We start from the raw sequence: 14,267 nt of genomic DNA, 5'->3' as shown, positions 1-14,267 counted from the left end.
AGGAATCAGGCTCCCTGACTTCAGACTATACTACAAAGCTATAGTCATCAAAACAGAATGATACTGGCACCAAAACAGAAATATAGATCAATGGAACAAGATAGAAGACCCAGAAATAAACCCACACACCGACGGTCAATCTGTGACACAGGGGACAAGACTCTACAATTGTGGAAAAACAGCTTCTTCAATAACTGGTACTCGGAAACTGGACAGCTACATGTAAAAAAAAATTAAATTACAATATTCTAAGTTCAAAATGAGATTAAAGACCTAAATGTGAGACCAGACCCTATAAAACTCTTAGAGGAAAACATAGGCAGAACACTCTCTGACATAAATTGCAGCAATATCTTTTTTGATCTGTCTCCCAGAGTAATGGAAATAAAAAAATAACAATAAACACATGGGACATAAACTCAAAAGCTTTTTCACACCAAAGGAAACCATAAACAAAATGAAAAGACAACCCACAGAATGAGAGAAAACGTTTGAAAGTTATGTGGCTGACAAAGAATTAGTCTCCAAAATTTACAAACAGCTCATGCAGCTCAATATCATCAAAACAAACAACTCAATAAAAAAATAGGCAGAAGATACAATACACATTTCTCCAGAGAAGACATACAGATGGCCAGGAATATGAAAAGATGTTCAACATCACTAATTATTATAGAAATGTAGAAAAAAAACTACATTGAGATATTACCTCACACCAGTGAATATGGTTATTGTCAAAAAAATCCACAAATAAATGCTGGAGAGGGTGTGGACGGAAGGGAAAATTCTCCTACACCACTGATGGGAATGTAACTGGTACAGCCACTATGGAGAAAAGTATGGAGGTTCCTTAAAAAACTAAACACAGAGCTACCATATCATCCTGCAGTCCCATTCCTGGGCATATATCCAGCAACAAAAACCCAGCACAGCAAAAATAAAAATAAATACACAAATATTTTAAAAGAATGAAATGATGCTATTTGCAGCAACATGGATTGACCTAAAGCCTATCATACTGAGTGAAGTAAGTTAGAAAAGTGAAGCATCATATGATATTGCTTATATGTGGAATCTAAAAAAAAAAAATTATAAAAAAAATTATAAAAAAAAAATTATACAAATGAACTTATTTACAAAACAGACTCATAGACTTAGAGAAGAAACTAGGGTGGGGGAAGAGGGGGAGAAGGGATAGTTAGGGAGTTTAGGAATGACATGTACACACTGCTACATTTTAAATGGTTCACCAACAAGGACCTACTGTATAGCACATAGAACTCTGCTCAATATTATACAACAACCTAAATGGGAAAGAATTTGAAAAGAAACAGATATGTGTATAATTGAATTACTTTGCTATACACCTGAAACTAACACATCATTATTAATTACCTATACTCCAATATAAAATGAAAGGTTAAGTAAACAAATAAAGGGAGGCCCAGAATAAGAGCTCCGGTGAGGGCCTGTTTGATATTACTAAAAGCCTCTTCTTGTTCCACAGTCCAAAGTAATGGCTCTGTATCTGGGCATTTAGTGGCTTCATATAGAGGCTTAGCCATTGGACCAAATCCTGGAATTTAAATTCCACAAAATTCTACCATGCCTAAGAAGGTACAAATATGTTTATCTTTGGGATGTTTAGGCCTAATATAGCTTGTTTTCTATCTGGAAATAACTATTTCCAGGGTTTATAACATATCCCAGATATTTAAACTGTTGCTTTGAGATTTGTGCCTTTATGTGGGAGACCTTTTAATCCCAGGCCTCAAGGAAACCAAGGACTTCAAGGGTATTCTGATCTGAGGTCTCCATTGTGGGCTACATATTAACATACCATCCACACACTGTAGAATCATCCTTCTTTTAGGTGTATTTCCTTCCGTTCCTTTCCTAGGGCCTGGGAGAACAAGCGTGGGCTGTCCTGAAACCCCTGAGGCAATACTGTCCAGGTATATTCTTGCATTTGGCCTGAGTAAGGGTTAGTCCACTCCAAGGCAAAGAGACTGTGATGAGCAATGAACTGGGGTGAAAAAAGAAGGCGTTCTGAAGGTCAACCACAGTAAACCATTAGGCATCTCTAGGAATCTTGACTAATACAAGGATTGGCCAAGAGGTGATGTACAGGGACCACTACATCACTTATTGCTCTAAAGTCTTGTTCCATTTGATATTCCCCATTTGACTTAACAACTGGCAGAATAGGGGTATTGCTGGGAGACGGACAGGGCACTAAGAGGCCATGTGTTAAGAATTTATCTATGAAGGCTGCAAATCCTTTTTGCTTCCAACTTTATGGAATACTGTCTCTTGTCAGAATAAGCGACTTCTGCCTTAAAGCTAATTTTTACAGGTTGGGCATTTATAGCCTTCCCAGGGATTCCTTTGTCTCAAACTGTGGGGTTTACTGTGTGTAGAATACAGCTGGGGAAAAGCCCTTGTTCCTCTAGCTGATTTAGAGTCGAGAAAAGGGGCTTCCTGGTGCCTCCTAATCATAACATGGCTCTGAAGGAGCCCAGATGGTCTCTCCCCAGCAGTGGGGCAGGACTGCTGCTGTGTAGCCACTCAGTTGTGTCCAACTCTTCGTGACCTCATGGACTCTAGCCCACCAGGCTCCTCTGTCCATGGGATTCTCCACGCAAGAATACGGGAGTGGAGTGCCATTTCCTTCTCCAAGGGGTAGGACATTTAGGCACAGCTAAAAAGGCATGTGAAGCCACTGTTCAAATTGGCAAGTGAAAAGGCCCAGTGAAGTAACGGGTGCAAGGCTTTCCACTGACATCACTCAGTGTATAGCTTTTAGAGGAGAGGCCCGTTATGAGAGATTAGGACAGAGTGAGTAGCTTCTGTATCAAGTAAAAAAAAAAAAAAAAAAAGGATTTTCTCACCTGCTACATCAAAAACCACCCAGGGCTCCTCAGTGGAGATAGATATCTTATGTGGGAGGAAGGTACCAGGCTTCCTCGGTCACCCAGCATGGCCACCTCAGGAATGGGCATCCTCTTCCCCTTTGAACCAGGAAAGGTCCCACTTGCAATGACCTTGGAAGTGTGTTTGAAGACTGGGCATGGACCAGTCTGAGCATGGACCAGGGGACTCCTTTCCAGTATGTACAGGCCCAGTGGCCAGCTGACTTGCATTTGAAGCCCTTGCTGGGTTTTGTTTTTGTTTTACAGTTTAATAACTTTACTAGACAATAAGCCGGAGAAGGCAGTGGCACCCCACTCCAGTACTCTTGCCTGGAAAATCCCGTGGACAGAGGAGCCTAGTTGGCTGCAGTCCATGGGGTCACTAAGAGTCAGACACGACTGAGCGACTTCACTTTCACTTTTCACTTTCATGCATTGGAGAAGGAAATGGCAACCCACTCCAGCGTTCTTGCCTGGAGAATCCCAGGGACGGGGGAGCCTGGTGGGCTGCCGTCTATGGGGTCACACAGAGTTGGACACGACTGAAGTGACGCAGCAGCAGCAGACAATGAGCAGTTAGTTCTCATCCACATTAACTGTAGATTTTTAAAGTGGTGACAGGCACATGGGTAACCAACACACAGAGCTTCTTTGGTGAATCTTCATTATATTTTCAGGACAACCACACACAGATACGATATGGGACATTTCTTATTCCTTTGGCCCAGGCAACTTTGTTGAACTTGGTGTCAATGCATACATCTGGGGTTCCCATCTCCTTCATGGCAACTTTCTGGGTTTCTTTGAGTGCCTATGGGGCACGCTTTCAGAAACCCACTCCATGGATATGCTTGTGAATGTCAAGTGTATTCTCTGGTCACTACCTTATTGATGGCAGACCAGCCCTTCTTGCTGTCCTTCTTTGCTGGTGCCATCCTGCCAAGCCAGGGTTGGAAAGGAAACCCCTTGCTGGTCTATCTCCAAATGAATGTTTAAACTTCCTTCGCTCCCTTGGGTAGCCCTGAGGTTGCAAGTATGACTGACAGCAACGGCCATCAGTTAAGCATGAGCCCTGGTCTGCCTATTTTCACACTGGTTCTTTCTTCCTCCTCAACTTGATCTCGATTATTAAATACCACAAAGGCTACCTACCTCTAGGGGTTTTGTGGGCATAATATCAGGGTTGGACTGGCTGATAAAATGTTGTAGAAGCAGGGGGTTGACACTCAGGAGTAGGAGAATCAATATTACTAAATTTTCTAAAAGGTTCATAAGCTGTCCCTGAAAAAAAGCTGAATTTTCTTTTTCTTCTTGGTTCACTTCTTTAAACTTTTTATAATTAACTGGCCTTTTTTATATACTTTCTCATCTGTTCTAATACACATTGGGTCATGTGGTTCCTTGGCTTTTGCTCCCTCCAAGGAATTATATTTTCAAATGGGCTCCTAGCTTAGAAGAGGATCCTCCCATGTTGAGTAGACTGCAACTGGTAAAGAGCATTCCTAGAAATGAATTCCAGCATCCCAGAGACATTCACGGCGAGGCTTTTGCCAGAAGTGGGTTGGAGTGTCCTCCAAATTCCCTTCTTACCCAATGGGACTTTGAGCATCCTCTACTTTCCCAACTGGAGAGTCTCTGATTAACGGGACATCTAACTAGACACCACTGGTTGACTTGGCCTCTTTCACAAGGGTCATGGGCAGGGGGAGGTTTGTACTGGGGCACTGCCACCTCCCTGAGGGGCTCTGTGTATTTAGAGCTTATGTCCTATAGTAAGTTTCCTTATGCTGGGGTGTATTCCTCGAGACTGAGCATCTATAACGTTTATAATGTGGGCTTCTGGGCAGCATCCACCTAAAAGGCTGTCCAGAGCAGTGTGTGGGCTGCCAAGGCCTGAAGTGAAGGAAGTGAACTGAAGTCGCTTAGTCGTGTCCCACTCTTTGCGACCCCGTAGACTGTAGGCCACCAGGCTCCTCCATCCGTGGGATTCTCCAGGCAAGAATACTGGAGTGGGTTGCCATTTCCTTCTCCAGGGGATCTTCCCGACCCAGGGATCAAACCCAGGTCTCCCGCATTGCAGGCAGACACTTTAACCTCTGAGCCACCAGGAGTGACTTGAAGTGAAGGGGGTCCTAGCAAAAAGGAGCAAAGGAAAATGCCATGGGGGTCAAGAACTGAATTCCTAGAGGTGGGAGTATCCCTACAGGGGATTTTTGGACAAAGAGTAAGGTAAGACATTAGACAGCAGAAGAACCCCAAACCCTCTCCCCTATTTCTTTGGTGGCTATCATAAAATTGAGAAGAGTCTGATGATTCCATCTAACATAGGCAACAATGAGTCTGGACAGTGTTTCCCATGTAATTTAACATACTAAATGAACCCAATTAGTTTAGGATCTCTCTTTGGGATGCTCTTGGGTCCCTGTGAAGCACCCCAAAGTCAGCTGAAGATCTTTAATTGGAATTTCACATTTGGGAAGTCTGTCAAAAACTTCAAAAAGTTTTTATGGCTGCGCTGTGCAGTTTGTGAGATCTTACTTCTCTGATCAGGGATCAAATCCATGTCCCCTGCAGCACAAGCACAGAGCCCTCACCATGGGACTGTGAGGAACTTCCTTCAAAAAGTTTTAAAACACTTGGTTATATAGGATTAAAAGTTGTGAAACAATGAGGTAAGGTGAAAAAAATATTTCAAGAATAAAATAGAGATCATGTAAAGGCACCCACTCCAGTATTCTTGGGCTTTCCTGATGGCTCAGCTGGTAAAGAATCCGCCTGTAATGCAGGAGACCTGGATTCAATCCCCAGGTTGGGAAGATTCCCTAGAGAAGGGAAAGGCCACCCACTCCAGTATTCTGGCCTGGAGAATTCAAAGGACTCAGTCCATGGGGTCACAAAGGGTTGGACACGACTGAGCGACTTTCACTTCACTTTAAAGGCACAGAAACTCACACATTTTATCAAAAGCAGCATTCCAGGAAAACTGTTCTCTTGTGAGACAGAGAAGCAAATCCAGTTCTGCATCAGCCTACTATTAATAAAATCCATTTCCCTGATCAAATTTAATCCAACCTTAGAAAATCCTGACCAAATCCAAGACTTTTCAGAATGTTCCTTTTTCTGCAAACTTTTTGCAACTTTCTGTAGCCATGTTATTTTGTCACATTCTTTTTTTAAATTTATTTATTTTAGTTGAAAGATAATTGCTTTACAATATTGTGTTGGTTTCTGCCATACATCAACATGAATCAGCCATAGGTATACGTATGTTTCCTCACTCCTGAATCTCCCTCCCACCTCCCACACCCTCTAGGTTGTCACAGATCCCCAGTTTGAGTTCCCTGAATCATAGAACAAATTCCCATTGGCTATCCACTGTAAGGAGATCCAGCCAGTCAATCCTAAAGGAAATCAGTCCTGAATATTCATTGGAAGGACTGATGCTGAAGCTGAAACTCCGAAACTCTGGCCACCTGATGCGAAGAACTGACTCATTGGAAAAGACCCTGATGCCGGGTTAAGACTGAAGGCAGGAGAAGGGGACGACTGAGGATGAGATGGTTGCTTGGCATCACTGACTCGATGGACATGAGTTTGAGCAAGCTCTGGGAGTTGGTGATGGACAGGGAAGCCTGGTGTGCTGCAGTCCATGGTGTTGCGAAGAGTCGGACACGACTGAGCGACTGAACTGAATGGATCCACTTTACATACGGTAGTGTGATACATTTCCGTGCTACTGTGTACATTTGTCCCACCCTCTCCATCCCCTCTTCCCATGTCCATAAGTCTGTTCTCTATGTCCGCATCTCCACTGCTGACCTGCAAGGAGGTTCATCAGTACCATATTTCTAGATTGCATATATATGCATTAAAATATTATCTTTTTCTCTTTCTGATTTACTTCACTCTGTATAATAGGCTCTAGGTTCATCCACCGTATTTTCACTGACTCAAATGTGTTCTTTTTTATGGCTGGGTAATATGGCTGGTACATATAATATTGTATATACATACACCACAGCTTCTTTATTCATTCATCTGTCAGTGGACATCTAGGGTGCTTCCATGCACTAGCTATGGTAAACAGTGCTGTAATGAACATTGGCATCCATGTTTTATTCAGTTATGGTTTTCTTAGGGTGTATGTCCAGTAATAGGACTGTTGGACCAAATGGCAGGGTTATTCCGTTTTTTAAGGAATCTCCACAGTGTCTTCCATAGTGGCTGTATCAATATACATTCCCACCAACCGTGCAAGAGGGCTCCCTTTTCTCCACACCCTCGCCAGCATTTACTGTTTGTAGACTTTTTGATGATGGACATTCTGATCAGTGTGAGAGGTAGTTCATTGTAGTTTTGATTTGCATTTCTCTAATAATGACTGATGCTGAGCATATTTTCATGTGTTTATTAGCCATCTGTATGTCTTCTTTGGAGAAACGTCTGTTTAGATGTTTGCCCACTTTCTGATTGGGTTGTTTGATTTCTGGTATTGAGTTGCATGAGCTGCTTGTATATTTTAGAAATCAATCCTGTCAGTTCTTTCATTTTCTATTATTTTCTACTATTCTGAGGGTCGTCTTTTCACCTTACTTATAGTTTCTTTTGCTCTGCAAAGCCTCTGACTTTAATTAGGTCTCACTTATTTATTTCCATCACTCTAGGAGGTGGGTCATAGAGAAGCTTGCTATGATGTATGTCATAGTGTTCTGCCTATGTTTTCCTCCAGGAGTTTTATAGTTTTTGGCCTTACATTTAGGTCTTTAATCCATTTTTAGTTTATTTCTGTTTATGGTGTTAGGAAGTGTTCCAATTTCATTATTTTACATGTAGCTGTTCAGTTCTCCCTGCACCACTTATTGAAGAGGCTATCTTTGCCTCATTGTATATTCCTGCCTCCTTTGTAAAAAACAAAGTACCCATAGGTGTGTGGGTTTATCTCTGGGCTCCCTATCTTGTTCCATTGGGCTATATTTCTGTTTTTGTACCAGTACCATACTGTCATGATGACTATAGCTCTGTAGTATAGTCTGAAGTCAGGAAGGTTGATTTTTCAGATCTGTTCTTTTTTTTTTTTTAATTGGAGGCGAATTAATTTACAGTATTGTGGTGATTTGGGCCATACATTGACATGAATCAGCCATGGGTACACATGTGTCCCCCCATCCTGAACCCCCTCCAACCTCCCTCCCCACCCAATCCCTTGGGTTGTCCCTGAGCACCGGCTTTGAGTGCCCTGCTTCATGCATCAAGCTTGCACTGGTCATCTATTTTACATATGATAATATACATGTTTCAATGCTATTCTCTCAAATCACCCCACCCTTGCCTTCTCCCACAGCATCCAAAAGTCTGTTCTTTACATCTGTGTCTCTTTTCCCCAGCTCCATTCTTCTTTCTCAAGATTACTTTGACTATTCAGGGTCTCTTGTGTTTCCATATAAATTGCGAAATTTTTCTTTCTGGTTCTTTGAAAAATGCCACTGGTAATTTGATAGGGATTGCAGTGAATCTGTAGATTGCATTTGATAGTATAATCACAATACTGATTCTTCCAACTCAGGAACATGGAATATCTCTCCATCTGTTTATGTCTTCTTGATTTCTTTATCAGTGTTTTATAGTTTTCTGCATATAGCTCTTTTGTTCCTTCAGTCAGTTCAGTTCAGTTCAGTCGGTCAGTCGTGTCCGACTCTTTGCGACCCCATGAATCTCAGCACGCCAGGCCTCCCTGTCCATCACCAACACCCGGAGTTCACTCAGTCCATCGAGTCAGTGATGCCATCCAGCCATCTCATCCTCTGTCGTCCCCTTCTCCTCCTGCCCCTAATCCCTCCCAGCATCAGAGTCTTTTCCAATGAGTCAACTCTTCACATAGGTGACCAAAGTACTGGAGTTTCAGCTTTAGCATCATTCCTTCCAAAGAAATCCCAGGGCTGATCTCCTTCAGAACGCACTGGTTGGATCTCCTTGCAGTCCAAGGGACTCTCAAGAGTCTTCTCCAACACCACAGCTCAAAAGCATCAATTCTTCGACACTCAGCTTTCCTCACAGTCCAACTCTCACATCCATACATGACCACTGGAAAAACCATAGCCTTGACTAGACGGACCTTTGTTGCAAAGTAATGTCTCTGCTTTTCAATATGCTATCTAGGTTGGTCATAACTTTCCTTCCAAGGAGTAAGCGTCTTTTAATTTCATGGCTGCAGTCGCTATCTGCAGTGATTTTGGAGCCCAAGAAAATAAAGTCTGACCCTGTTTCCACTGTTTCCCCAACTATTTCCCATGAAGTGATGGGACCAGATGTCTTAGGTAGGTTTATTTCTAGATATTTTATTCTTTTTGTTGCAATGGTAAATGGGATTGGTTCCTTTATTTCTTTTTCTGATTTTTCATTTTTAGTGTATAGGAACACAAGTGATCTATGTATTGATTTTGTATCCTGTGACTTTACTAAACTCACTGATTAGCTCTAGTAATTTTCTGATAATATCTTTAGGGTTTTCTATGTATAGTATCTTATCAACAAACAGTGAGAGTTTTACTTCTTTTCTGTTAAGTTTTACTTGTTCTCTTTTCTTTAATCCTGTTCTGGATTCCTTTTACTTCTTTTTCTTCTCTGATTGCCATAGTTAGGACTTGCAGAACTCTGTTGAGTAACAGTGGCAAGAGTGGGCACCCTTGTCTTGTTCCTGATCTTAGAAAGAATGCTTTCAGTTTTACACCATTGAGAATAATGTTTGCTGTAGGTTTATCATATATGGGTTTTATTATGTTGAGGTTGGTTCCTTTTTGCCCATTTTTGAAGTTTTTATCATAAATGGGTACTGAATTTTGTCAAAATCTTTTTCTGCACCTATTGAGATTATCATATGATTTTTATCTTTCAATTTGTAATATGGTGTATATCACATTGATTAATTTGTGTATACAGAGGAATCCTTGCATCCCTGAGATAAACCGGACTTGACCATGGTGTATGATCTTTTTAATGTGCTGTTGAATTCTGTTTGCTAGAATTCTGTTACGGATTTTTGCATCTATGTTCATCAGTGATACTGGCCTGTATTTTCTTTTTTTGTGCTGTCTTTAATCTGGTTTTAGGATCAGGGTGATGGTGGCCTCATAGAATGTGAGTTTGGAAGTGTTCCTTCCTCTCTAATGTTTTGAAAGAGTTTAAGAAGGATAGGCCTTACCTCTTCTCTAAATATTTGATAGAATTCACCTGGGAAGTGATCCGGCCCTGTGCTTCTGTTTGGGGGGAGATTTTTTTATCACAGTTTTGATTTTTGTGCTTCTAACTGACTTGTTCATAATTTCTATTTCTTCCTGATTCAGTCTTTGAAGCTCGAACTTTTCTAAAAATCTGTCCATTTCTTCCAAGTTGCCCATTTTGTTGGCATACAGTTGCTTGTAATAGTCCCTTATGTCTGTCATAACCTCTCCTTTTTCACTCCTGATTTTATTGATTTGATTCTTCTCTTTTTTTCTTGATGAGTCTGGCTAATGGCTTGTCAATTTTGTTCATCTTCTCGAAGAACCAGCTTTTCGTTTTATTAATCCTTACTACTGTTTCATTCATTTCTTTTTCACTTATCTCTGCTCTGATCTTTATGATTTCTTTCCTTCTACTAACTTTGGGGAGGTTTTGTTCTTCTTTTTCCAGTTGTTTTAGATGTAAAGTTAGGCAAGTCTATGTAATGTTTTTCTTGAGATAAGATTATATTGCTATGAACTTCCCTCTTAGAACTGCTCTTGCTGCATCCCATAGGTTTTGGGTCATCATGTTTCATCATTTGTTTCTAAGAATTTTTTTATTTCCCTTTTATTTCTTTAGTAACTTGTTCATTATTTAGAAACGTATTATTTAGCCTCCATGTGTTTGGTTTTTTTACATTTTTTCCCCCTGTAATTGATATTAGTCTCATAGCATTGTGGTCAGAAAAGATATTCGATACAATTTCAATTTTCTTAAATTTTCTGAGGCTTGACTTGTGACCCAAGATGTGGTCTATCCTGGAGAATGTTCCATGTGCATTTGAAAAGAAGGTGTATTCTTCAGCATTTGGATGGAATGTCCTGAAGATATCAACTATATCCATCTGGTCTAATGTGTCATTTAAGGCTTCTGTTTCTTTGTTAATTCTCTGTTTTGATGGTCTGTCCATTGGTGTGAGTGGGATGTTAAAGTCTCCTACTATTATTGTGTTACTGTCAGTTTTTCCTTTTATGTCTGTTAGTGTTTGTCTTATGTATTGAGATGCTCCTATGTTGGGTGCATAAATATTTACAATTGTTATGTCTTCTTCATGGATTGACCCCTTGATCGTTATGTAGTGTCCTTCCATCTCTTGTAATGGTCTTTATTTTAAAGTCTATTTTATCTGATATAATTATTGCTACTCCCGCTTTCTTTTGATTTCTATTTGCATGGAATATCTTTTTTCATCCTCTCACTTTCAGTCTGTATGTGTCTCTAGGTCTAAAGTGGGTTTCTTGTAGACAGCAATGTATGTGGGTCTTGTTTTTGTGTCCATTCAGCCAGTCTGCATTTTTTGGCTAGTGCATTTAATCCACTTACATTTAAAGTAATCATTGATATATATCTGACAAGAATGCAGGAGACCAGGATTTAATCCCTAGGTTGGGAAGATCCCCAGGAGAAAAGAATGCCAATCCATTCCAGTATTCTTGCCTGGAAAATTCCATGGACAGGGGAGCCTGGTGGACTACAGTCCATGGGGTTGCAAAGAATCAGACACGACTGAGTGGCTAACACTTTCACTTTTCACTTACATTCCTAGGAGGGCCGACAGGAGCTACTCCACGTTCAAGGTCAGGAGGGGTGGCAGTGAGGAGATACCCCTCGTCCAAGGTAAGAGAAACCCAAGTAAGATGGTAGGTGTTGCGAGAGGGTATCAGAGGGCAGACACACCGAAACCATAATCACAGAAAACTAGTCAATCTGATCACACGGACCACAGCCTTGTCTAACTCAATGAAACTAAGCCATGCCCTGTGGGGCCACCCAAGACAGACGGGTCATGGTGGAGAGGTCTGATAGAATGTGGTCCACTGGAGAAGGGAATGGCAAACCACTTCAGTATTCTTGCCTTGAGAAACCCATGAACAGTATGAAAAGGCAAAATGATAGGATACTGAAAGAGGAACTCCCCAGGTCGGTAGGTGCCAATATGCTACTGGAGATCAGTGGAGAAATAACTCCAGAAAGGACGAAGGGATGGAGCCAAAGCAAAAACAATACCCAGTTGTGGATGTGACTGGTGATTAGAAGCAAGGTCTAATATTATAAAGAACAATATTGCATAGAAATCTGGAATGTTAGGTCCATGAATCAAGGCAAATTGGAAGTGGTCAAACAGGAGATGGCAAGAGTGAACATCGACATTCTAGGAATCAGAGAACTAAAATGGACTGGAATGGGTGAATTTAACTCAGATGACCATTATATCTATTACTGTGGGCAGGAATCCCTTAGAAGAAAAGGAGTAGCCATAATGGTCAACAAAAGAGTCCGAAATGCAGTACTTGGATGCAATCTCAAAAACGACAGATAGTATGATACTGGTACTGTTCGTTTCCAAGGCAAACCATTCAATATCACAGTAATCCAAGTCTATGCCCCAACCAGTAACACTGAAGAAGCTGAAGTTGAACGGTTCTATGAAGACTTACAAGACCTTTTAGAACTAACACCCAAAAAAGAGGTCCTTTTCATTATAGGGGACTGGAATGCAAAAGTAGGAAGTCAAGAAACACCTGGAGTAACAGGCAAATTTGGCCTTGGAGTATGGAATGAAGCAGGGCAAAGGCTAATAGAGTTTTGCCAAGAGAACGCACTGGTCATAGCAAACACTCTCTTCCAACAACACAAGAGAAGACTCTACGCATGGACATCACCAGATGGTCAACACTGAAATCAGACTGATTATATTCTTTGCAGCCAAAGATGGAGAAGCTCTATATAGTCAGCAAAAACAAGACTGGGAGCTGACTGTGGCTCAGATCATGAACTCCTTATTGCCAAATTCAGACTTAAATTGAAGAAAGTAGGGAAAACCACTAGACCATTCAGGTATGACCTAAATCAAATCCCTTATGACTATACAGTGGAAGTGAGAAATAGATTTAAGGGACTAGATCTGATAGATAGAGTGCCTGATGAACTATGGACGGAGGTTCATGACATTGTACAGGAGACAGGAATCAAGACCATCCCCATGGAAAAGAAATGCAAAAAAGCAAAACGGCTATCTGAGGAGGCCTTACAAATAGCTGTGAAAAGAAGAGATGCAAAAGCAAAGGAGAAAAGGAAAGATATAAGCATCTGAATGCAGAGTTCCAAAGAATAGCAAGGAGAGATAAGACAGCCTTCCTCAGCAATGCAAAGAAATAGAGGAAAACAACAGAATGGGAAAGACTAGAGATCTCTTCAAGAAAATTAAAGATACCAAGGGAACATTTCATGCAAAAATGGGCTCAATAAAGGACAGAAATGGTATGGACCTAACAGAAGCAGAAGATATTAAGAAGAGGTGGCAAGAATACACAGAAGAACTGTACAAAAAAGATTTTCATGACCAAAATAATCATGATGTTATGATCACTCACCTAGAGCCAGATATCCTGGAATGTGAAGTCACCTAGAGCCAGACATCCTGGAATGTGAAGTCAATGCTTAGAAAGCATCAGTATGAACAAAGCTAGTGGAAGTAATGGAATTCCAGTGGAGCTATTTCAAATCCTGAAAGATGATGCTGTGAAAGTGCTGCACTCAATATGCCAGCAAATTTGGAAAACTCAGCAGTGGCCACAGGACTGGAAAAGGTCCGTTTTCATTCCAATCCCAAAGAAAGGCAATGCCAAAGAATGCTCAAACTACCACACAATTGCACTCATCTCACACGCTAGTAAAGTAATGCTCAAAATTCTCCAAGCCAGGCTTCAGCAATACGTGAACCGTGAACTTCCAGATGTTCAAGCTAGTTTTAGAAAAGGCAGAGGAACCAGAGATCAAATTGCCAACATCCGCTGGATCATGGAAAAAGCAAGAGAGTCCCAGAAAAACATCTATTTCTGCTTTATTGACTATGCCAAAGCCTTTGACTGTGTGGATCACAATAAACTGTGGAAAATTCTGAAAGAGATGGAAATACCAGACCACCTGACCTGCCTCTTGAGAAACCTATATGCAGGTCAGAAGCAACAGTTAGAACTGGACATGGAACAACAGACTGGTTCCAAATAGGAAAAGGAGGATGTCAAGGCTGTATATTGTCACCCTGCTTATTTAACTTATATGCAGAGTACATCATGAGAAACGCTGGGCTGG

The 14,267-nt window shown here is 41.1% G+C and overlaps 1 protein-coding gene and 1 pseudogene across 1 annotated transcript in view; both read right to left on the bottom strand.

Moving 5' to 3' along the window:
- Positions 1 to 14,267, bottom strand: part of SQSTM1 (sequestosome 1) — a 69,619-nt gene that overhangs the window by 46,986 nt on the left and 8,366 nt on the right. The window lies entirely within an intron of this gene.
- LOC113896226 lies at positions 3,444 to 4,860 on the bottom strand (annotated as a pseudogene).

Source organism: Bos indicus x Bos taurus, chromosome 7, assembly GCF_003369695.1.
Source record: "Bos indicus x Bos taurus breed Angus x Brahman F1 hybrid chromosome 7, Bos_hybrid_MaternalHap_v2.0, whole genome shotgun sequence".
NCBI lineage: Eukaryota > Metazoa > Chordata > Mammalia > Artiodactyla > Bovidae > Bos > Bos indicus x Bos taurus.
Note: the sequence above shows the minus strand (reverse complement) of the source record. Positions and strands in the feature narration are given on the sequence as shown.